Genomic DNA, 26,148 nt, shown 5'->3' on the forward strand with positions numbered 1-26,148 from the left:
TTACTCTGCTGAGAACTTCTCACAGCTTACTCTTTTTCAAGGTGTTTATTTTCATCTAAGGGAGCATAGTTATAGTAGCTGTTTTAACACCTTTTGATAGAATTCCAACATCTGGGTCATATTGGTGTTGGCATCTCCTGTTGAGTATGTTTAAATTCTATTTTGGTTCTTTTGAATATTATTTGTTGGCATCCTCTTGAGAATGTTGATTTGGCAGAACACAGTTAGCAGGCAATCTACTATGTCAGATTCAACTGCAAATACTTTTTTTAAAAAACTTCTGTCAGCAAGTCAGCTCAGTTTTGAAATCCTTTTCTGTGTTATTTTGGGTCTGTCCTCACACTAGTACCATTTGGGTGGTGGTTTCAATGTCAATTCTATTTCCAAAGCCTCTGCTATCTATTTCGAATCTGTCCCACTCCTGAACAACTCAAGGATGAGCTTAAGCTTTCCACAGGTTGATGCCCAGTATTAAAAGATCCCCTTCCTCAATTCTTTCCTCTCCATGATTCTCCACTCACTGTACAGCCTGCAAGGGCCACTTTTCCTGGTCCTCTAGACAGAAATATAGGGTTTCCCTTAGAGTTTATTTTAGTTGTTCTATTGTCACTGCAGCATAGCTCTGCAACTGGAGCCACCATTGATTAAAAAGTGGAAGTGAAAGACAGAGAATGAAACTGACTCAGAATTTACTCTCACACTGTTGGGACTGCCAGCTGCTATTGCAGTTTTAGCCAGTAATGTACTGCTCCATAGTTCCATGAGATGGATCCAGCCTTGGGTCAAAGTCTCAAGAGAAATGGGAGAAAACTGGGAAACTCACCCATATATGGTCACTTCATATTCTGACTGCCATCCTCAATCTGCCTGCTTTTGTTTACCTTTAGGAGTTCTGAGGGAGTTTCTCTTAAAATTTTGTCCAGAGATTGTAGCTGTAATAATCAGGAGAGAAGGTTATAGTGGGCTTACTTCATGTTGGTCAGAATCGGAAGTCTAGCACTGCATTTTTAAAATTTAGATCAAACTAAACTTTAAGGAACTTTAAGTCAAATCAAAGCTATATTTATTTAACCCTTGCTGAAGAGCAATACTTTTGGGCTGATATTACTGGTTTAAAATCTAAAACACACACACACACACACACACAACCAGTTTTCCGTCTTTCTCAGAAGCTTTTATATATGAAAATACAAATAACTACACTTTTGAATAAATTAAATATTAGAAATGTTTTGAAGCAAATAAAAGACATTAGTAATAATATACTTCTAGGCATTTTTTCTTGGCATTTTAGTTTTCTTGGCCACAAAAATAAATGCTTCATGTTTAATTGTATAGTCTCTAGTTGTTCTGCATAATTTGGTATGAAGACATATGAAAATTCCCCAGTTGCCACTATACTTCCATTTCTAAGATATTTTGGGAAATTAGTCATTCTGGAAAGCTAAAGTGTATACTCCTTTGAGCAATAAAACTTTATTTTTCATAAGTTTTCATCTTAGATGAAAATATTTCTGAACTACCTTATTCACTCTCTTGAGTTGTTAAACAGGGAATAGAAAAATAAAGTGTTTTTATAAGAATGGGTCATCATTATAAACATAATTTAATAAATGGTGTTCTAATAATTGTGATACGGTGTCTGTCTCTTCATTAAAACACATTAAAATTTTTGCATATCCTTTTTATAGTTTCTCTTTTACTCTCCTTGTCTGTCATCGTTTGTCATGCTGTCAGTGGGCTTGCCTTTAGCAATTCCCTCTCACTGTTAATTTGCCGGGTTTTGTTGTTTTTCATTAGTTTGTTTTTTCTAATCTGGTAAAAGACCAGAATTTTCAGGAAAGGCCTGAGAGGTTTACTCATGACTCTATCATTTGGGCCTTACCTTGTAGATTTTGTGACACTTATTTTCTTGGATTTGCTGGAGGAATGATATATGTGAAGGATTACTACTGTGCCCTTTTACTCTAGTGATGATCTATAGTAGTTAAAATGGCTATTTTATTTCACACATTATGAACTGAGCAGTAGTGGAATAGAAAGTTGGATTAAAATCAACCCCTCTACCATGTGGATATATGGTTGTGGTGAAGTACAATTTATGGCAATAATTGTTTAGTAAACAAAACAACTGCCATCTTTTGCTTAATATTTAGTAAATAAGGCAAATAAAAACATTAGATGAAATATTAAATTATTCTTAACAACACAGAGCAAGCGGGGTTTTGGTTGGGAGAAGGAAAGAGTTGTTGTAGAGGTTGGGGACTCTTGGATAGAACAAACATTGGTATTCCACTCCCAGGTCAGTCTGTCAATTTTTGTGTACCAATGATAGACAAAGGGAAATCAGTGGGCCAAGTTCACCTCTGCTGATTTTACAAAGAAAGAGTTTTAAACTCAACTCTCTATACAATGCAAGATAATCTGCTTTGCTCTGCCTTAACCAATCAGGCAGACCTAAGTGTATGGCAGAGGGAAAGAGTTCCTTCTCTGTCTCACATACTATAAGCTTCTGTATTACAGGAAGCAAATTTTCATCTTTTTAATTAACCAGCTTCTAGAACAATGCCTTGGACATAATAAGTGCTCAAATGAGTTGCAAAGTATTACCTCCACTTCTGTGCCCTAAAAAACTTTTGTGTAGATTTGATATTATTTCTTTCTTAAATGCTTTGTAGCATTAATGAGTAAAGCAATTTGGGTCTGAAGATTTCTTTTAAGGAAGATTTTAATTAAAAATTCAATTTCTCTAATTAAATATAAAATATTAAGTTACTGTTTTTCTTTTACAATTAATTTTAGTAATTTCCAACTTTTAAGAAATTGGTCCATTTCCTTTAAGTTATGGAATGTATAGTCATATAGGTTAACTTTGTGAGTATACTGTTTAATGTCTGTACAGTCTATTGTGGTACATTCTCCCTCATTATGATATTGGCAATTTGTGTCCTCTCTCCTTTTTTTTTCTCTTAAGATCTAACATTTGGTTTCATTGCATTTGTTCATTGCTTTTCTGTTTTCTATATCAATTATTTATGCTCTTAGCATTATCATTTCCTCTTTATCCTTGTTTTGAGCTTAATTTGCTCTTCTACTAGTATTTTGTTAAAGTGACCCTCAAGTAATAGATTTCAAGTTTTCTACGTATCCATTAAATTATCCTTTTATTTCTCCTCTACTGGCCTTTGTGCTATTATTGCTACACATTTTGCTTTTACAAATGCTACTAAATCCCAAATAAGTTGTTATTTTAAAAATTAAATTGTTATTGCTTAAAATGATTTTATAAATTAAAAGATCTTTCATTTATACCCACATATTTACTATTTCCAGTACTCTCCTTTCCATTATGTATGTTAAAATTTCAATTTGGTATTACTTTTCTTCGGTGTGATGATTTCCTTTAACAGTTTTGATAATGTATATCTGCTAGGGATGTATTTTATACTTTGGTATGAGTGGATGAACTTTTTTTAAATTTATTTTTTATAATTTTTTAAAATCTTATTATTATACTTTAAGTTTTAGGGTACATGTGCACAACGTGCAGGTTTGTTACATATGTATACTTTTATATTGCTTTTTTTATATATAAAATTCTAAGAAGTTAACTTATTTTTTTCTTTCAGCACATTAAGAATGTTGCCCCATTGTTTTCTGTGTTGCATTGTTTCCGTGAGATATATCCTACCATTGTCATATTTGTTCTCCTATACATAAAGTGCAGTTATTTTCTCTGGCTGCATTTAAGATTTTCTCTTTTCTATGAATTTCAATTATTAGAGTATGAAATATCTTGGTGCCATTTTCTTCATCGTTCTTATTTGTGGGATATATTGAGCTTCTTGGGTATGTGGGTTCATAGATTTCATCAAATTTGTAAAATTTTCAACTGTTCATTTTTAGATAATTTTCTTCTACTTCCCACCTTCTGTGACTCAAAAAATATGGATGGTAGGTTGAATGACATTGCCTCACAATTCATTGTTGCTCCATTCATTTATTTCTCATATTTTTCTCTCTACTTTTCACTTTGAATACTTTTTATTTGTATGTATTAAAGTTCACTATTTTTTTTCTTCTGCAGTAGCTAATCTGCTGTTAAAACTATCCAGTGCATTTGCCATTTCATATGCTATATTTTGTCTCTAGAATTTCAATCAATGTGGATCTTTTAAAAAAATCTATTTTGTTCTAATCTTGCTTGTGCTTTCTTCTACCTTATTGAACATATGGATTGCAGAAATAATAACTGTTTTTTAATTCTTCTCTACTAATTTCACACCCTTTTTTATTCTGTTTTTCTTATTGCTTTCTCACAGGAATATGGGTTGTATATTTTCCTATTTCTTTGCATGCTTGGTAATTTTTCGTTTAAAATCAGATATTATGAATCTTGTTTTTGGGTACTGTCTGTTTTTGTAGTATTTGAATATGTTTGCCTTTGTTTGGGGATATATTTAAGTTACTAGGAATTGGTTTGGTTCTTTTGAAGTTTGCTTTTGTCAGGCAAATTTAGAATTGCCTTTATTCTAGATCTAATTTGCTCCATTACTCAGGCAATACCCTTGTGAGGACTTTCTTAAATGCCTCTTGAAATATGATGTTTTCCAATCTGGCTAGTGGGAACATAACTATTCCTGGTCCTCCGTGAGTTCTGAGGATTGATTTGCCTGTTTCTTTATTGTGGTTCTTTCTCTGTCCTCATCAGTTTCATCACACACTTGAGCTGATCATTATTCAGAAACTTGAAGGGTCCCTCTGCAGATCTCTGAAGCTCTCTCCATATGCAGTTTTCTCCTTCACTGTGCAATGTTCTCTCCAGTACACTGTTCCTCAAATTGTAGGCACCCTTGTACTTTCTGAACTCTGAACTATGTCTTCTCAACTCAGAGAGACTCCTAGCCTTTTTGGGCTCCTTTCACCTGAGCTATTGTCTGGAAACTTTCCCAAGGCAGTAAGTTGGGACATTCATAAGGCTCATCTTGTCTCCCTTCTCTCAAGAATCATGGTCCTGTGCTGCCTTTTGTCAAAGGTCTAAAATTCATTATTTTCTTTTTTTTCTGTTTTTGTTTGTTTGTTTGTGTTTAGATATTTAAGGTAAAAGAGGAAATCCTGTTACTGTTACTTCATCATTGCTACAAGCAGAAATTCAGGTGACCTTTTGGAGTGGTGGAGTGGGAATGCTTTAGGAGTCTGGATACCTCCATCCTATTAAGCTCTTAAGCTTCATTACTTGCTAGTCTTGTGACTTTAGCAGAGATAATTGACCTCTGGAACCTCAGTTCCTTCATCTGGAAAATGGGACTATAAAACCTGTCCTATTCTTCTTCAAATGATGTGTCATCTTCATTAAAATACTTAATAAACTGTAATGTGCTACGCCAAGCCTATTTTTGTTACTAGTTAACATATCATCAACTGGCCATCAGTACTGCGAATAACTCTTTTAACGTACATCAATCCACTCCTACACAATTTATATATGAACCTCAAATGAAGGATATGTACATTATGATATTATGATGGCAAAAAGAAGACTGATCCTGAGATCCCTGTCTATGCAATAAGAGTTTAATCTTTCAAAATGTTTAAGAATGTGAAAGTTAAGCCCAACAAATAGCATCGTGTCCACATATGCATGGAAGCCACTCCAGAATTTTTTAGTATAAATTTAATATTACAAAAAGCTTTTTTTTTTTTCTGAGATGGAGCTTCGCTCTTGTTGCCCAGGCTGAAGTGCAATGGCGCGATCTCGGCTCACTGCAGCCTCCACCTCCTGGATTCAAGCAATTCTCCTGCCTCAGCCTCTGAGTAGCTAAGATTACAGGCACTGGCCACCATGCCCGCCTAATTTTTGTATTTTAGTAGAGATGGGGATTCACCTCTCTATTTACTTTATTTTAAAATCATCTCGCCAAGTTTTTAGATATTGTAAAAAATAAATTCCAGCATCTTCAAAGCATAAAGTCTAGTGACAGACATCTGTTTATTCTAATACTATGAGAGTATGTTATCTGTTTATTAAGCTAGAATTTACTGAAATGTATTGTACACATCTCTTTCTTTTTAGAGCTAAAATTAACTTATATTGCTTAGGTGAAAATAGAAACAAAAGGAGATTTTAATAAAAACTTATCATATGACTTTCTCAGGGCACAAAGAAATTGTTCACTGACCTCGCTTTAAAACACACTTAAAATTATGTAATTAATATTCAGTTTTGCCAGCTACATAAAACATATTCATAGTGACATGAACACAAATTGCAAGAAAATTTTATGTACACATACTCCACATAAATATATGAAAATATAAGGGACATATATGTCTATAGCTACATCCCTAATGACTAAATTCTAAAGAAAGCTTCTACCAAATAAATGCATTAGCAAGTAAATATACTGGATCTCAGAATGTTTAATCAATGATAAAAATGTATTAGCCTTTAATGACACTTGCTTTATTCACATGGTAATGTGTTCAAATAATATACACCTAAAACTATAAATACCTAATCATACCATCAGATATCAGAAAGAATAAGTACCTAGTATTTGATAGCACAACAGGGTGACTGTAGTCAAAATATTTTAATTATATATTTTAAAATAACTAAAAAAGTATAACTGAATTGTTTGTAACACAAAGGATAAACACTTAAGGGAATGGATAGCCCATTTTCCATGATGTGATTATTATGCACTGCATGCTTATATCAAAATATCTCATGTACCCCATAAATGTGTACACCTACTATGTACCCACAAAAGTTAAAAATAAAAAAATTAAAAATACTAAAAAAAAGTAAAAAGATCAATTTCAAATGGATAAACAGCTGAATGACAAAAACATAAATAAGGACTCAACTGAATGACTATTTCCTTAGGCTCTGTTTTTATGCAATCCCACATGCATCCATCCATACAGAATATATGACAGTGATATATGGCACTAATGACCAATGATATACAGTGTCTCCGAATGAGCTAAGTAGTACCTTGATTCATTCATATTCGTTGAGTAAATTTTGTTTCAATAAATTGTGTTTCTTTGTACATTTCTAGCCCTAAAAAATGTGCAGGTAAATCACTTCTATGTTTCACTGGAGAGTGTTTGTACTGCCACAACCATTGAAAGCTAACATTTCACAATCTTGCAAATGACAGTCTTGTTAATACTTTTAAAATGTAGGTTGTATTTTAACTTACTAATGAGGGAAGTACACAAAGAGATAGACTATTTAATTATCTTACAACTCTCATTCCTGATTTTACATCAACCTGCACAAATTTAGGGGAAAAAGATTTAGTCACACATTAGAGGTTAGGGGGATATCCCTCAAAGTACACCATCAAGTGGTAAGTAGGTAACATTATATAAACATACACATATATAGTGTAGAAACAACATACAAACACACATGTATTTAGACAATGAAAATGTGAAAGCATAAATTTATCCCTATCGAGAAAAGGAAACTCTTGTACAACTTTGGTGGGGATTTAAATTAGTACAGTCATTATGGAAAACAGTATAGAGGTCCCTAAAAAATTAAAAATAGAACTCCTACCACATATGATTCAGCAATCCCACTTCTCAATATATAGCCAAAGGAAATAAAATCAGTATCTTGAAGATATATCTGCACTCCCATGTTCACTCACTGCAGTATTATTCACAATAGCCAAGATATGGAGTCAACCTAAGTGTCTATCAACAGATGAATGGATAAAGAAAATGTGGCATATATACAAAATGGAATACCATTCAGCATTGACAAAGAAAAAATAATCTTGTAATTTGCAACTATATAGAGGAACATCGAGGACTTTATATTAAGTGAAATAAGCCAGGCACAGAAAGACAAATACTGCGTGATCTCACATATGTGGAATCTAAAAAAGAAAAAAGTCAAATTCATAGAAGCAGAGAGTAGAATGGTAGTTATCAAGGCTGGAGAACAGTGAGGAATTGGGTAGATGTTGATCAAGGAATACAAAATTTTAGTTAGACAGGAAGAATAAGTTCAAGAGATCTATTGTATAACATGGTGACTACAGTTAATAACAATGTATTGGATGCTTGAAAATTGCTAAGAGAGTGGATTTTACATGTTTTCACCACAAAATAAGTATGTGAGGTAACTGATTTGTTATTAGCTTGATTTAGCTGTTCCACAATGTGTACATATATCCAATCACCATGTTACACACTATAAACATATATATTTTTGTCAATCAAATAATGAAGGATTATCCCCACAAATACTTTAAAGAGTAAGAAAATGCATAATGTAATCATGCTCAAGACTTCTTGTCAAAAAAATAAAAATAAAGAAATTGCATAATGACTTAAAAGCCTCATAGAGTAGAACCCCAAATCTGATAGCCACAGGAAAAACTCCTCCTTTATTCTTCAAATGAAAAAAATAAAACAAAAACAAAAGATACTTAAGGCAGAATATCTCAAACAGAGATCCAAAGATAGATTTTGTCAGTGTAGGAAAAATTTTGCTTTTGTTTTTGGGGGTAGCCTCTAAAAGTTGGAAAAGCCAAGGAAACAAAACCTTCTCTAGAGGTGCCAAAAAGGAAAGTACTGCTGACATATTTATTTTAACCCAAAAAGACCCATTCAGACTTGTGCCTTCTGGAACCATAAGATAATAAGTTTGGGTTGTTCTAGGGCAATAATTTTGTGGTAATATATTATGGCAGCAAAGAGACAACATACCATTCCCCTTGAGGATGTTGGTGACAGTGAACCCAATACAACTATATTCTTCTGTAACACTCTGTTGAAAAGTCAAGTAATTAGGATAAATATCATTTCAATGGTAAAGCCATTGCTATCACCAATGTGAGTGGATATACTCAGAGGCTTATCGATTTTACCTATGACATTGGTGTAGTTTTTTTCTCTTAATGATACAATGTATACCTCAGAATGGAACAAAGCTGATCTGTATTTGTCATACAATATATAATGGAGAATGCTTAGATCGCATATTTCTTTACAAATGCGAAAACAGACAAAAGAAAATTCAAGTTTTTGTTTCTATGACCACCAGCTCTTAAAAGTCTCTGTTGTACAGGAAGTAAGATTTCACTTTACTTCAGTTCTTCTCAGACATTAATATACATATTAGTAAGTAACTGGGAGGTCTTGTTAAAACGCAGATTCTGATTCAGTATATCTAGTGTGGGGCCAGAGATTTTGCAGTTTCTAAGCATCTCCCAGGTGGTGTTCATGCTACCACTCTATGGAACACACTTTGAATAGCAAGGGAGGGATTCAACAATCCCTACCTGAGGCTCCATATCACAAACAATACTGAATTCAAAATGTTTCTCTCTGCATTCAGTATTACTAGTTGGGAGAAGAAAAATAATCTCAAACTGACTTCCAGCATCTTTTAACCATTTATTAGTGATGGAAGTGAGCCTAAATAAAGTGTCTGACTCATTACTTTATTAACTAACATAGATATTCAAAAATAAATTCATGTGGCTATACTTTTGTCTTAGAATAATGAGGAGTCAGGACTGAGCATTCTAATACCTAATGTAATATTTCCCACTATTACAGAATATATTTCTTCTTCCACATTTTACAATGCCTGGATCTCTTCCAATTGTTGCTTTGTTGAGAGGTGATATGGTTTGACTCTGTGTCCCCACCCAAGTCTTATCTGGAATTGTAATCCCCACATGTGGAGGGAGTAACCTGATGGAAAATGACTGGATCATGGGGGCGGTTTCCCCCATGCTGTTCTCATGATCATGAGTGAAATGGTGTAAAAGTGTTTGGCAGTTCCCACCTCGCTCTTACTCTCTCCTGCTGCCATGTAAGACGTGCCTTGCATTTCTTTCAACTTCCACAATGATTGTAAATTTCCTGAGGCCTCCCCAGCCATGTGGAACTGCGAGTCAGTTAAATATCTTTTCTTTATAAAATACCTAGTCTCGAGAAGTTCTTTATAGCAGTGTGGAAACAAATTAGTACAAGGGGATTTCAACACAACAAATTTTCGGTCTATGAAAGGGCAAAGCTATTTTGAAAATGCCTCTCAGATAATTACTTTCTTAAATGGCACAGCTATTCCATCCATAAAACATACAATAGGTACATTAAGCTAGCCAAATAAGAAAATATTGAATCATTAAATTAGTGTATTAGAAAAGTTATATAATAATATAATCTATGTTTTAATAAAATCCACTCATGAAGTGCTTTCAACATTGGTTGGTTTGACAGTAAGAAAGAATATGGGTTTATGTGCCTTCTGCCAGTGAAGCCATTGGAGGTCAGCACAATGAGCCCTTTCCCCTTAACTTCAGCCTTTATTTATGTAAAAAATGTCATCTCCACTAAGGAAAAAAAAAGGAAAATATTACAGGTATTAGAGGTTCAGAAGGAGAAAAGAAACTAGGGGAAAATATACATGTTATATGAGTGTGTGTGTGTGTGTGTGTGTATGAATTTACATATACGTGTGTGTGTGTGTGTATACACATAAATTTTTTGAAAAACAATGAAGATAGGCCTCACTGTAGCTCCTTAACTTATACCTGGTAGCTTAACAGTTGAGCATACAGTGTCTAGAATAACACCTGCCCTCAAATCCTGGCTTTGCTACTTAGTAGTATATGACCTTGCATGAGCACCATACACTAATATTTGCCTAATAACAAAAGTGCTTAGGGGAGTATATAAGCCACATGTTTGCATGACTGTTTTTAGAAGCTTGAAAGAAACTGTCCCTAACTCCAAGGGAAAAGAAGCTAAGGAGATAGTTTGCTAAATTTTGCCACCCTGACAATAATAGCCTCAAAGATTCTAAGGATCAACCCAAATGCACATATGTCTAGTTTTTAAATAATAGGAGACCTTTTGTGAAACAAAAGGTAAGACAGATATTGTTCTAGATTTCTTTACAGATGGAAGATGTAAGGTGAAGCATTTAATTGACTAACAGTATAATTTCATGTATCCAGTTGCCTTATACCTAGATCTCTGGTTTAATCCAGGCAATTTTGCTACTAGTTGGCACAAGAATGACCTCATTTGGACAGACAGGTTTCAACTTATTTCCTTAAAATTTTATGCAGACTGGAAAGGTATTCGGATATCAGTGATAGCTTCTGAATATGCCAGTGTCTCAAGCTCCCTTCTTATGCATAATATATCTCTAGAATTATCAATATTTGCTCCCAAACTAGTGTACCTAGATATAGTGTACTCAATGCAAGTATATTAAGAAACCACCAATTTCAGTTTTAGCTCACTGACTCCACAATAAAATAAAAATCAACAATGCAAATTTTATTTATTCTGTTGGAGATTACACTATAAAAATATAATTCCCTCTGGAAGTATGATACAATTTTAAAAGCAGAAGGAAATAAATGTTTTTAAAATGTATTTTATGCAAATTTTCATGCTATATTTTTTCAATCAAGACTGAGAGAGTGTGTTTTAATAAAATATCTAAAACAAATGTAAGTATACACCATTTATTTGGGTAATCTTACAAATCTCTAACTTTGTAGAAGTAATATGGTGTTTATGGAATGTATGCACACACACACACACACACACACACACACACACACACATCTCAGATTCCAGAGATTTAGATCCTAGCTAAAGCTCTGCCAAAAGTTCATTATATTGACCTTAGTCAAGCATAACTTGGTGATTAGAAGTCAAACCCGTGATTGGGTCTTGACTGTGACGTATAGTAGCTGTGTGGTCCTGGGAAAATCAACTGCTTTGAAATATGTTTTCTCATTTGTAAAATGGGAAATAATACTATACACTCTTTCATATAGATTTTGTGATGTTTAAATGTAATAAGATATATAAAGTTTTTAGCACAATGCCTGGCACTAAGTGCTTAAAAAATATTAGTGTTTATTAATGCTAGTAAAGTACCTCACTTCTTTGGGCTTCAGATTCTTTACTTGTAAAATAAGGGGATTGGCTTATCACTATAAAATCTCTCCCAACTTAAACTCTACAACTTAAATGAGAAAACCCAATGTCATCCTCCAGATAGAAATTGTAAAACAAGCCTTAAAAAACGCATGTCACACTCAGTTTTTTTCATATTTTATTTTGGGCTCTCTAAACTTTACAGCATATTTCTAAGCACCACATTCTATCCAGAGTTGCTTAAGTTTGATCAGTTTTCTCTATTGGTCTATGTGTAAATGTCTAGGAAAGTCTCAATTACTATGAAAGCTGGCTATAAGCTAAAACAGCTTTGAGGAGTTTCATATAATGTAGGTAATCAGAGAAAAGGTCAAAGGATTTTCCCTTACAATGAATAACATTCATGGTTCACTTACAATTATCTACAATAATGATGTTCTAATTTACAGGTTAAAACACCCTTCAGACTGCTTTTAATCTATGTTTCTAAGTCAAAAACTTTTATGTGATATTGGGATGGTACCTCAAAGTGAGGCAGGAGCCAAAGTGAAATATGTGAAAAACCTCTGTATTAAACCATAATCACACTGTCATTCAAGTAAAACTTGAGCTCTGCAGAAGAATGCAATTTGAAGCCTGAAGGATAGGAAAGTGACAACCAATATATAATAGCAATTGTAACAACCATCACAAAGGTCATCTCTGATTCAAGAGATGTACACATGAAAACTATCAGGAATAATCAATATAAGATAGCAATTGTAGATAAAATGTAATAAAAAGTGAGTAATTTGTGTATTTTTAAAGATACATGATACAATGTCACCAAAGAGAAGTATAGAACAGTGGAATACCTCTTTATTTAGTATTTTTCAAACTGAGAAAATTACAGACAGAACCTCTTCTGGGATAGTGTTCCCTCCCTTGATCTTGTTTATGAGGACATGATATATTTGAAGGCCACCCAGTAAATAGAGATCTGTGTAATTTCTTTCCTCTGACTTAAATTCAGGTTTATTTAGTCATTGGAGGGTCTCTTGCCTGACCAACGATGAATAAGCTTTCACATGTATACAGTTCTCTCTATAAAAATACTGCTTCATTTCCCAGGAAATTGTTTTCTAGGGGAAAAAAAAAGAACATATATAGCTACAGCTATTTTGATTATTCAGTTAGGTGCTATGGGCAGATAATAAAGAAATAGACGTCATGGTCCCAACCCTTAAGGAAGGGTTTAAAATCCATTTGAGGATTCCAGTCTAACACACACACACACACACACACACACACAACAACAACAACAACAACAACAACAATAACAAAGGAGACAATACAAAGCAGCCTACAAGCAACTGACAAAGACAATAATTGATGTGGGAATTCTAGGAAAAGTGAGGTCAGTAACACTTGCGTTAGATTAATTTGGAAGGCACTTGTGGAGGGGTGGAATTTGAGTTGAGTTTCCAAAGCGGGTAAGATGTGAATTATGTAGAAGAGAGGACATCCTACGTGGAGGGGACAGTAATGGTATAAGGAGCAAAGATATAAAGGTAGATTGTTCTCACTAACTGAACATTAAAGAGAGTTGTGCCCTGAAGAATAAAGGAAAATAAGGCTCCTGCATTACAATGAGGCCAGATTATGAAGTTCTTTAAAATTCGGGTGGAATTAGGCTTGAAACAATAGAAAATAAGGGGCCAAGAATATGTTGGTTAAAGAAAGTGATTTGTTGAAAGAAGTGTTCACAGACCACTAAGGATTTGGGGCACAGGTGAAGACTGCCTAGGAAGCTCCTACAGTGACTACATGGGTGCTGATGAGAATTTAGATTGTAAAGGAGGAATGGTGTGAGAAGGCTTTCAAAGGAAAATTTACCAGTACTTGATAATCCCTTAACTATGAGAAATAGAGAAAAATCCAGATTCCTCTGTAAAATTGTCAGGAGTCTATGATCAGACTGTGGAGGGCAATTAATAACAATACTGTACAATCTATTCATCAATAATAGACAGGCAGGTTGTTCTTCATTGTTCCCCACAACTGCTGAGTAATAAAAGCCTTAATATAAGTAATATAACAGCCTTCCCAATGAAGGGGTGCGGGAAAGGGCTTCTCAAAATAATATTTGACTTCAGTGATTCTAGCAGAGACACAGAGGAAGAAGATGGACTCAGCACCAAACTTGATATGGAGACTAAAGATTTATAAGAGATTGTCCCAAGAAGAGAAAAAGGCAAGAAAGGAAAATTTCTTACTCTGAGCCTCCACAATGGACTTCATTCTGAGTCTTTCCAAAGAATTTAAGGTTCAAAATCATTGTCACCCCAAATCAGAGCTCCTTTAAGATTAAAAGTTAGATTCATTTGAATAATTAGTGCTTATTTTTCCAAACAGTTTCTTATCTGATAAACTTCTATTTCACAAATTCTTCTAGAGTTCATTCCGTTATTCAACATCTAATATCTGGAAATTTAGAATGTGCCTTCTCAAATTTATAAGGCTCATTTTGAAGCTGGATTTACTCAGTAGGCCAGTTTAAACTAAATGGCAGATCCCTCCCCATCAACTGGTGCTTGAAACATCACAAGGCCTGGGATGTTCCCTGGGTCTCTACTTTCCAAATTCAGCACAGAAATGGCTCAGCCCCACCTCTTCCAGTGAAACCGAAACAGCGCCTGTGCAAACTCCACGCCTATTCTCCTCACAGTGACCCACCCCGCCCCCACCAAGGTGCTAATGCGCAGGCGCTACGCTCTCAGTGCCTTTGAGTAGGGCTGTGAGAAATCTACTGTCCAGTGAAATCTAGAAGTGGTAGAATTCAATCCCCTCCTTTCTTCGGAGGCAGAGGCGCCACTTCCTCCTACTACCCGTCGAGAAGCGCGTCCCAAACATCGCTCTCTCTCCGAGCAAGGTCCTTCGCTCTCTGGCAATCCCCATTGTATCCCTATCCGCAGCTCGTTTCTAATCTCACTCAGCCGCCAGCCTTCGCTAGGAGGATAGAGGCACTTGGCTCCCTAGGATCCGCACCAGTTTTTTGTCTGCCTGTTTAGGCCACGGAACCTATGGACCCCCCCACCCCCAACCTCGCCCCAAACTAGGAAAAGCATTATCCCGGTGCTTTGCCCTCCCTCCTTCGCCCTTCTCACCCACTCAGTGTTGAGTGCTTACCTCGGGTGTGGTGCGGTTACGAAAGGAATCAGCGGAACCCAGATCAGGCCGCTGCTGAGGCAGGCGGATTCAGCGAGATTTTTCCTGGGTCTCCAGTGCCGCTTCAGACAATGAAATCAGCGTGTCCGATCATCAATTCTCATCATGATCGTGACGTCACAAAAGACAGCGGCCAATGGGAGCCTGCGATCAGCTCAGGACAGTCCCTGGCCTCAGCCCAGAACCCAAGAGTTGGGAGGGGGGAAGAGAGATGGCTGCCTGCAACTGGACTGCCTCTTCCTCACACAAATCAGCTACATCTACGGCCAGGGCTCTCTATACCTTCCTGAATAGCTGTGAACACCGAGCATCCCTGTGACTATAGTAGTTACATGCCAGCCATTTGAGCAGGTGCTGCCTGGCCTTCCAACTTGACATTGGGTTTTAACAAAATTGTTACATGCTGCCAAAATCAAATGATAGCATAAAGAAATACAGTCCTTTGTGGTCAGTGTTCGATTGACAGGTAAATATTCAGTTTTACTAAAATCAATAAGGTGTCCATCGAGCCTTTAGAATTTTACAGTAAAAGCAAGTGTACTATTATACGTGACTGGCTGGCTCTGATGACTGAGGAAAGAAACTATGGTTTTTATTCATCCAACCTCAATTCCTATTCTGGCAGAAGCTTCTTGGGTGATCACCATTATACCATTCCAGAAAAGAAGTCAAGCCACATGTTACATCATTTAACAGTCACTTGATATACTTCCCAGATTTGCTGGATGCCATGAGAGATATAGAATTCATTGATTCTCTGCTATCATAGAACTTGCAACATCGTTTGGAAGACAAGATTAGCACACAGTAAATATTCACAACAATAAAATAAAGTACATGATCATGTGCTCAGTCATTAACTACAGACAAGAGCTACATTATTTAATTATTGGAGACATCAGTGAGGTGAAAAGTCAGGGAAGCATTTTATGTAATTAAAACTTGAGATGGTTCTTGAATGGTGGATAAGAGCAGATGGAAGTCACCGTCTTAAAGGGGAAAGATAGGCAAAGGTAGAGACGTATAAATTCATATGATGTGAGGAAGCCCATGATGAAATCAGCTTGACAAATAGAGGGCATATGCTGAGGACTAGTGGTAGATGGAACTGGCTAATAATAAAAGCCTTTGAAAATAGGCAGATAACTTTTATTTGATTAAAAGCCACCAAAAGCCATAAAGCATGTGACCTCAATCCTCTATAGTCAATTATCTACAGAGGAGTTTAGGTGATTTTTTAAAACAAAAGCCAGATTATGCTCAACTTCAGATTGTTCAAAGGTTTCCTTTCACATATACAATAAAATGCAGATTTCTTACCATGTCCTCAAAGCCCTAAATGATCTGGCCTCTGCCATCTTTCTGACCTCACCTCCTGTCACTCAGCCACTAATTCACAAATATATTAATCTTCTATTTCTCAAACAAGTCAAGCTCATGTCCACAGCAGTGACCTTGTACTGTTGTACTGTCTGATCTTTGTATGACTTACTCCATCACTTGATTGAAATCTTTGCTCAAATGCAACCTCTTTAAAGAGGTTTTCCTATTTAAAATTGTGATATCCTTAACACTCTCTATACCCTTTTTTCTGTTTCATTTTTCTTCATAGTATTTATTATTATTAAATGTATTTTACATATTTAGTTATTGCAAATGTAAGCTCTATGAAGGCAGGGATTTTTGTCTGTTTTGTTTATTATTATATCCCTCAAATCTAGAAAGCCCCTAAATACAAAGTAGACAAATAAGTAAGTACGTATTGAATGAATGACTGAAAGCACATTTTTCAAGTCATTAATTTGCATTTTCAGTAACATTGGGATAGGCTGGAGTGAGAGAGACCAGTTAGACAGTTGTAATGCTAACCCAGCTTCTAGGTGACACACCCCTAGATTAGGGTGTTAAAAATGATGAAATATGAGACTTTCAAAGAAGGAATTATATGGGTAAAGTGGAGGATTCAGAAATAGCCTATTGATAATTGATTAACGTATTCATAAATTACGTTTATGAATTACCTGAAACTGAAGTGATATGAGAAAAAGGATCAGAGTCCCTACCCTTGAAGGGTTTATAATGCAAAGACACAAGAAGACTTGTATGAAATCACAGTACAAAAAGAGGCAATTAAATTAATCCAATTTTTCCTTCCTCTTTTCCCCTCTCACTCTGTATCTAAGCCACTAGTATGTTTGAAGACTGTACCTTCAAATTAGGCCCCAAATCTGAATACTCTGTACCTCCTCTATCACCGTTACACTAAAGTCACTGTAACTTCTAGTTTGAAATACTGCAAAAGCATCTTACATCGTTTATTTTCTTCCACTCTTGTCCTTCTTCAAAAGTTTCTCTTAACATCAGTCAAAATATTCTTTATAAAGTTTGAATCAGACCATATCACTACCTGATTTAAAGCCCTCCAAATGCATCTCATTACATTAACAACAAAGTCCCAAGTCCTTTCTATGGTGTATTTCCCACCATTTGTTCCTGCCCTGGCTCATTATGCTGTAGCTACTCTGGTCTTTTTGGTTATCTGTTTTCTCTCTGGAATGCCTATTTCCTCTTCAGAGACTTTGCATTTGCTATTATTTCTTGGGAAACTCTTTCCCCAGATCTTCACATAGCATACTTCCCATAATTCAGGCTGTCTGCTAAAATGTTACCTTCTCAGATGGGACTTCATGGACCAATCAATTTAAAATAGCATTGCCCCACCACCACCACAATTATCTGTCTCCTGTATCTTCTTGCTGTGCTTAATTTTTCTCATATCACTATGGAAAAATACATTATTTGTTTTGTTGGTTAGTTATTTTGCCTTTCCCCAACAGAATGAAAAGTTCAACGGGGTAGGAAGTTGCCTCTCTTATTACTGTTATATCTCCAGTACCTAGAGTTGTAGTGGTACCTAGCATTAAGTAGGCACTCAATGGGTCTTTGTTGAATGAATAGATAGGGGAGAGCATAGATTGTGTAGTGCAGTAATAGGTATTCAGGGATGAGAGATGTTTTCAATACATGCCTAAGATACCGGTACCTGTCCTGTTCACAATATATCAATTAAAAGCATGTTTATTGAACTTGTAAGTAAAAAGTATCTAAGTAGAATAATTAAACCATGGATATTAACCAAGATTTCAAAGATCTCAAAAGACTCAACAAACAAATGCAATAAAATGAAGTTTGACATGGATAAACAGTAAGTCTTGATTCTAGGTTTACAAAACTCAGTTGCATAAGTACAGGAAGGGCAATAAACACCTAAGTTGGGAAGTTCATCTAAAAATTCTGTAAATTCAATATGAACTGGTATAACAAAGCTGTTAAACAAGATAATTCATACTTAAACTACATTAATAAAAAGTTATTATCTGAATCAAGAGAGTTAAGGGTTCTACTAGTCTCTACCCTAGTCAGACCACACTTGGTCTCTTCTGTTGATTATCCTTATTTTAAAATAAACATTCACAAATAGCTGCATTTAGAGAAGAAAAACCAGGATGATGAGGCATCTAAAAAATACATGATTTGAGGCAAGTCTCCAGGAGCTGAGGATGCTTAGCTTAAAGAGGAGAAGATCTCAAGAATATATAACTACCTTCAAATATTTGAAAGACTGCTGAGCAAAGACAAATGTGACTTATGTTGTGGTTTTCCAGAGGGCACTACCAAGGCCAAAATGGATAACTGATGGGAAAAAAAAGTCTCAGCTTAAAATTCAAGTGTTCAAAAATGATAGAGACTGTTTCGTAAAGTCAAAAGGCCTCAATCACTGGGAATGTTTCAGTGACCATCAGTCAGCAATGTTGAAGGATTATCTATATTGAGTGACTGCTAAAGTTGATTTCAACACAAAATTTACCAATTTTTGGATTATGTCAGAAGGAAGTTAGTCAGGAAAATGCCTTAAAGAAAAAAGTGAGTTTGGTATTTTAAGATTTGGTTTAGTCTGGTGGAGCTGAATCTAGGTTGGGGTACCACTAATAAAAGATAACCAATTTACTGCTCTCCCATTCTTCATTGGGGGAAAAAAACATGTTCACAGTGCATTTTGGGTGAACATAAAACTGCATACACCAAAGAAAGTTCTCCCAACTTTATTTTTTTCTTAATTTTCCAATTAATAAGGAATTTATTCTTAAGTTCATTTTAACCAACACAATCATTTACTGATATATGTGAGACCTGCCTAAATGAGCCCAGAACACAGCTCTAACCATTGGATTGCTAGGTTTAAAAAACTAACTTTCAATCTACTTAAAGTTACATTAATTTTTCTAGTAGAGCTGATTTTCATTAATCAGAGTCTCTATGCTTTGTTTGTAGGTTATTGAGGCTTTTTTATTCACTTCTATTTTTCTTTTCTCTCTTTTTTTTAATTTTTAGAGACAGGGTGTTGCTCTGTCACTCAGGCTGGAGTGCAGTGGTGCGATCATAGCTCACTACAGCCTCAAACTCATGGCCTCAAGTGATCCTTACACCTTGCCCTTCTAAAATATTCATTGTGATTACAGGCCTGAGCCATTGCACCTGGCAGATTTTTACTTTTATTTTGCCCACCTTTTAGGCCTTTTACAGCTTATTGACATCTCCATTCAAAGTTGTCCACCAAAAAATGATGAGAAAGCTGAAATTAAGTGTTGTCCTTTTAAATACTTCTGATTTGGAGCAGAAGAAAATAATTTTTAAATTACATGTTAAAGTTATGGTTTCTCTGTGGATTTCAATTATCCATTGCAGCCATGTTATTAGTGTTTTAGTGGAGATGCCATTTGAAGGAACTTTTCGGCTCTTACTGTGGCCAGGTAAAAGTAAACCCTATGATAGAAAACCCTTCTGAATCATTAGTAGACACTGTCCTACTCTAATTATTCCATAAATAGCCTCTACAGAACACTAAATTTCTATTTTGTATTTCACTTATTAAGATACCTCATTTTATAGACAATGTATACATGACTTGTTCACCTAGAAAATTTTTGAAATAAAACCAATTCTTGAGTGCCACTACGGTTTTTCAGAAGTGATGTATTACTAATATTTCTGGGTTATTTTTCTACTTTAACTAAGCCAATAGTTCTCAACATGTTTTCCCTGGACCAGCAACATCAAAATCACCTGAGAACTCTTTGGAAATGTAAAATCTTGATCCCTACCTACAGATTCAAAAACTGTGAATGGAGGGCCAAGAAATTTGTGTTTTAACAAGCTGTCCAGGAAATACTGATGTATGGTAAAGGTTGAGAACAACTGTATTTAGTTATAACTATGGAAGCAGGGGATATAGAGGCAATTTCATTCTACAAATATTTATTTAGCTTTCATTATGGGCAAGCTACATAGAATTTATGAAAACATGATTTTGGTGTTCAAAATATGCAGTCTAGTAGAACAGCCACAGACTTAAGAATGTAAAATAGTGTGATAGTCCTTAAACGTGGGGTGGGAATCTGAGTTGAGTGGATCTAGGAAAATTAGAGCTATGAATAAGAATGACTGGTTTTGCATAGTAGAGTTTTATTTCTGACATGTCTACTGTTATATCCCTGATATGGCTCCAAATGTTTCTCCCCCTATTCATGTTAATGATGTCAGGATAAAGTGAGAGACCAGGGAATCAAGTATTCTAATTTAGCAATTTTGCTATAACAAACCTCTCCTCCCTCAAAAAAAACAAAAAAACATTTTGTATACATCCAGAAAGAATTCCACTTATGTATTTCTCTCTTGAGTGAATGGTGAAATTTATTCATGTTTCTCTAATTTCATATTGAAATTTATTTGTAGCATGCTATCAAATATATAGGGAACCTATATATTTATATTGATTGACTTCTGAAAGCAGCTCGAATCCTATTGGTATCAAAAAAGAAGTTTACTTTTTGGAAAGTTTAAATTGTTTGTATTGACATTTTAACGTGGTTCTCAATCATTTGGGAGATTGAAGATACTTTAGATAATACGACAAAGCCATGAACCCTTTCTCCAGAATCATACACACATATAGATTTCATAATATTTATTACTGGAGGTGAATTCCATGGATTTTCTGTAGATTATATGTTAACTTGCTGGAGTGGATAGATCCTAGGTAAACAGCGCTCCTGAAAAATGATTTAAGATGATGTACAAAGTGAATTATTTGGTCATAAGAGTGTTACTAGTCTAGATAACTTGTCTAGAATGTGGTGAGTTACCCATTTAGCACTATGAAGTGTAGGCCAGCCCCAAATGCTTCAAATCAGTATCCTCTTTAATACATACAAATATATCAACCAAGCACTCATATGAACTGAAAGTTCATTTATCCCCTAGGGGAATTAAAACGTCTGAGGAGCTGAGAGGAACAGTAGTCTTCAGTTCGAATCAAGAGAGATACATTGAGAATACCTTCGCCCAAATAAGCAAAATATTTCTGAAGAAGCACCTAGATACATGTTTTATCATCCATGTGGTTATTAAAAAGACAGCAAAAAAGCTAATTATTGTGCTCCACCATGACTTGGGGTGTAGGATGGGTTGAGGAAGGAAAGGAAAAATTGGCTCCTAAAAATCTAGAGTCATTTGCAAAGCTTTTGAAAAACCATTCTGCATTAAAAACAGAAAGGATTGAAAAGGCTATCTTTGAAGTAAATTGAACAAGGAAAAAGCCTATCTCATTTTTAAACCATTTTGCCTTCATTTTTAATTTTTTATTTTTTAGACAGAGTCTCATTCAGTTACCCAGGCTGGAGTGCAGTGGCACTGGTGAGATCTCAACTCACTGCCACCTCAGCCTCCCATGTTCAAGTGATTCCCATGCCTCAGTCTCCTGAGTAGCTGGAATTACAGGTGCGCACCACCATGACCAGCTAATTTTTGTATTTTTAGTAGAGACGGGGTTTCTCCATGATGGCTAGGCTGGTCCCCAACGCCTGACCTCAAGTGATCCACCTGGCTCGGCCTCCCTAAGTGCTGAGATTACTGGTGTGAGCCACCGCACCCAGCCTGCCTTCACTTTTTATGGATAAGAAAAATAAAGTACAAGGAAGCAAAGTGAGTTACCTGAGGTCCATAGATCAGTAATTTACTAGATGATATACTTTTGATCACATAAAGTTGATGATCATTTGAAAGTAACTATCAATAGCCCTGTCATTTTCAGTCCTAGCTAATGGAAGAAAGTTGAAGAGCCAAGATTTGACAAGGCAAGTTAGGGGCTCAAGGACCAGATCTAAGTAAAGGTGGAACAAATAATCTGAAACTATGTGAATAGACCAAAGTAGGTGTATATAGAACTGCCAATAGTCAAAACTAGAGAGTGATGCCCAAATTATTGGTAGTTGGAAAAAAATGTAAACACATAGCCATGTAGCAAAAGTCAGAGAAGGCAAGATTCTAGATTCAGAGGTGTTCAAACTGGGTAACAGAAATCAAGAACCAGTTAAAAAGAATAAGTATCAGAAATCACCAAAAATATTGGGAAAACAACATTAGGATCTAAATTGGCAGGCCAAAAATGTTGGACAGATGGAAATACAAAGGTCAAGTTAAAGAAGAGGTAGCCAAGGACCAAACAAAATAAACTCAGGCCAGGTCAATTTGATTTATCAAACAAGTAAGTGAGTAGTAAGGAGTCAAGGCAAATCAAGAAATAAGGAAGTCACAGAAGCTTAAAGCACAGAGCGTGGGTAAGTTAAATGACAGACAGAAATGCCAAGGTGGATCTTGATAAATGAGAGAGTCCTTCAGCTTTGGACTTGAGCTTTAATAAACCTAATGTGGCCCGACTGGGCCCTGGAAGTGAGAGCAAGTAATTGAGAACAACTCCCTGCCATGAATTTTGTGTGGGTAAAATAGTACTTTCTGGCAGTCAGATTCCAACAACAAAACCCAGAGGAAAATATGAAGTGTTTTGAATACCTTAAGAGTTTTTAAGACAACAGTTTTCTTTCAAACTTAAATGAATATCATAGTTTCCAGTTGAGAAAATTTTCTAAATGACATAGCAAAATTATTTGGTAGTAAAATTTCCATGATTCCTTTTCAGAACTTTATACCATATTGTACTACTGACTTGCATTACACAGAATATGTGAAAATGTTATATCATAATTTTTTAAGCTTGCCCTATAAAAATTATTTTAATTCTATTACTTTTCCTTTAATAAAAATCCCCAATGAACTTCAGAGTATTGATCCATATTGTATTGTCTATATTCACATGCCTTTGTTGACCACTATAATTGAGTTCCATTTCATGCTCACAAATCTAGTTGGTGATACAGTGCATAGGAAGGAAATATAAAGAGCTTATTTGCGTTGTGTGGTAGTATAACCCATTTTTTTCCCAATTGGTGTAATATGTTAGAGCCTTCTACAGGTTCTAAAAATCTAAAAGTATAAACTGGCAGTGTTAGCAATATGGATTTCTAAGTAGGATTTAGCAATTAGTATGACAAGAGCCATTTTCTTAACACTTAACATATTCAATTGGCAATATCACCTATAGTTATGCACAGTTGATGCTTATGGCAACCCACATTGGTTTTGTCCTTCATAACCAAGGATTTAGTATTAAGATCTTGTGTAGCAATACCAAAAGCACAGTTCTTTGCAGCTTTAATACCTGGAAAATCGGTTACATTGACCTTCCATTTTAATTACTTTAAGTTACATTGACCTTTCATTTTAATTACTTTAAGTTTTTAGTATTAGCATAGAGTCTTTATATCCTTCCCTACCTGCAGCCCTTCTTCCTGTTGCCAAAAGCATTATATATAAATATGTCTGATAATTTTAAAAGCAAGCACATCAAATATTAGTCTTCCTTGGAATAAATGGGGGAAAGAGAAATAGGTGAATATTGATAGTGGTGTGCTAGAGCCTGTCAGCACTTGCTCAGGAGAGCTGACTGTGCAGATCTCCTCCCAACTCCGCATTCATTGACCTAAAACTAGTGGCTTGAAGCCTGCCGTGGTGGGGTAGTAACAACATGAAAATTAACAAATGGTACAAATTAGGGCTTCCATTTCACCAGAGAGCCAATTGTTAAACATTTACTAGCACACTACTGAGGGTATAGGAAAGCAGAATATGAGAACGGAGTATAGAGAAGTACTTTGAAATTAACTAGGAAGGAATGATTAACTTTAATTTGTTTACTACTAAAAGATGAGGTCTAGCTGAAAAAATGAGTTTGCATTTGAAAGGAGTGACAAGATTTCACTATGTTTGCACAGTAAAAATTCACTTTTAAAATTTAAAATAGAAGAATTTACTTAGCTAATATATTGAATCCAATTCATTCTTGGAATATTGTTATTGGATAGCTAAGCAATTTGGTGATAATAATAATTCACCTTATCCTAAGTTTTACCTTTAACGTTATAAAAAAGAATCAAAAGTACCCTTAAATAATATGTCAGGGCTAGCAGGTGTGTCTTTTAAGAAAGTTTATTTGATAGGTAATGGCGGAGGATGTTGGTGAAGAGAGTTTTAAATATAAGCTAGGCTTGGTAAGGACTACATCAAATAGGTTAGTGTTCTGACTGAGATTTTCAAGCAGGACTTGGAACTCAGTGATCAGTTATGGAAGCAGGATCTGAAGAAAAAGAAGGTGCGTGCTGAAATGATGTGTGAAATATTGCACAACTGAAAGTAATGCTTGGCAAAAATGAGCATTAATACTGCAACAGAAGTCAGTATATTGAAGAGGTATCTGCACTCCCATGTTTACTGCAGCATATTCACAATAGCCAAGATATGGAATCTACCTAAGTGTCCATGAACAGAAGAATGAAGAAAATTTGGTACATATACACAATGGTGTACTATTCAGCCATCAAAAAGAATGAGTTCCAGTCATTTGCATCAATATGGATGGAACTGGAGATCATTATATTAAGTGAAACAAGCCAGGCACAGAAAGACAAAACATCATATGTTCTCACTTATTTGGGGGATCTAAAAATGAAAACAATTGAACTCATGGACACAGAGAGCAGAAGGATGGTACCAGAGGCTGAGAAGGGTAGAGGGAAGTTGAGATGGAGGTGGGGATGGTTAATGAGTACAAAATTACAAAGAATGAATAAGACCTACTATTTGATAGGACAGTAGGGTGACTATAGTCAATAAGAACTTATTAGTATATTTTAGAATAAATTATGTAATTGGATTGTTTGTAACTCAAAGTGTAAAGCTTAAAAGGATGGATACCCTGTTTTACATGATGTGTTTATTTCACATTGCATGCTTGTATCAAAATATCTCATGTATGCCAAAATATATACACCTACTATGTACCCACAAAATATTTTAAATAATAAAAAAGAAAATGGGGGCTACATATACAAAATGGCATATTATTCATCCATGAAAAATAAAATTCTGTCATTTGCAACAACATAGATGGAACTAGAGGATATTATGTTTAATTAAATGAGCCAGGCACAGAAAGATAAATGTCACATATTCTTACTCATATATGGAAGCTAAAAAATTGACCTCATGGAGATAGAGAGTATAGCGATGGTTACCAGAGGCTTAAAAGGGTAGTAGGGAGGGGGGAAAGAAGCGAGTTTGGTTAATGGGTGCAAAAATACAGTTAGATAGTAGGAATAAGATCGAGTATTCAGTAGCACAATAGGGCAACTGTAATTAAGGGTAAATATAGTTAACAATTTTATTTTATATCTCAAAATCACTAGAGGAGTAGATTTGGAATGTTCCCAACACAAAGAAATGATAAATGTTTGAGGCAATGGATATCCCAATCACCCTGTTTTGATCTTTATCCATTGTATGCTTGTATCAAAATATCATGTGTACCTCATAAATATTTACAACTTTTATGCATCCATTAAAATTAAAAATAGAAATAAAATATAATTTAAAAATGAAGAAAAGATTGCAACAGACCATAGGAACTTCATTTTAAAGACTCATGGATTAGATCTATTTTTACATCAGTGCCTTCTTTTAGTGAATTACTCTGGATGTTCTGAACAAATTCAC

At 35.2% G+C, this 26,148-nt stretch overlaps 1 protein-coding gene across 8 annotated transcripts in view; it reads right to left on the minus strand.

Annotated features, from left to right (window-relative positions):
* Positions 1 to 15,253, minus strand: part of HDX (highly divergent homeobox) — a 183,248-nt gene extending 167,995 nt beyond the window's left edge. For 4 of the 8 annotated variants that reach the window (XR_008622702.2, XM_055106098.2, XM_055106097.2 and 1 more), the window contains exons 1-2: positions 15,106 to 15,253; positions 824 to 932 (exon numbers count right to left, since the gene is read on the minus strand). The gene's annotated coding sequence lies outside the window, so the exon portion shown is untranslated. The remainder of the gene's footprint in view (positions 1 to 823; positions 933 to 15,105) is intronic. The other 4 variants (XM_008978145.3, XM_063601718.1, XM_003824431.5 and 1 more) reach the window with 2 other exon arrangements.
* Between the last annotated feature and the right edge of the window lie 10,895 nt (positions 15,254 to 26,148).

This window comes from Pan paniscus, chromosome X (assembly GCF_029289425.2).
Source record: "Pan paniscus chromosome X, NHGRI_mPanPan1-v2.0_pri, whole genome shotgun sequence".
Classification (NCBI taxonomy): domain Eukaryota; kingdom Metazoa; phylum Chordata; class Mammalia; order Primates; family Hominidae; genus Pan; species Pan paniscus.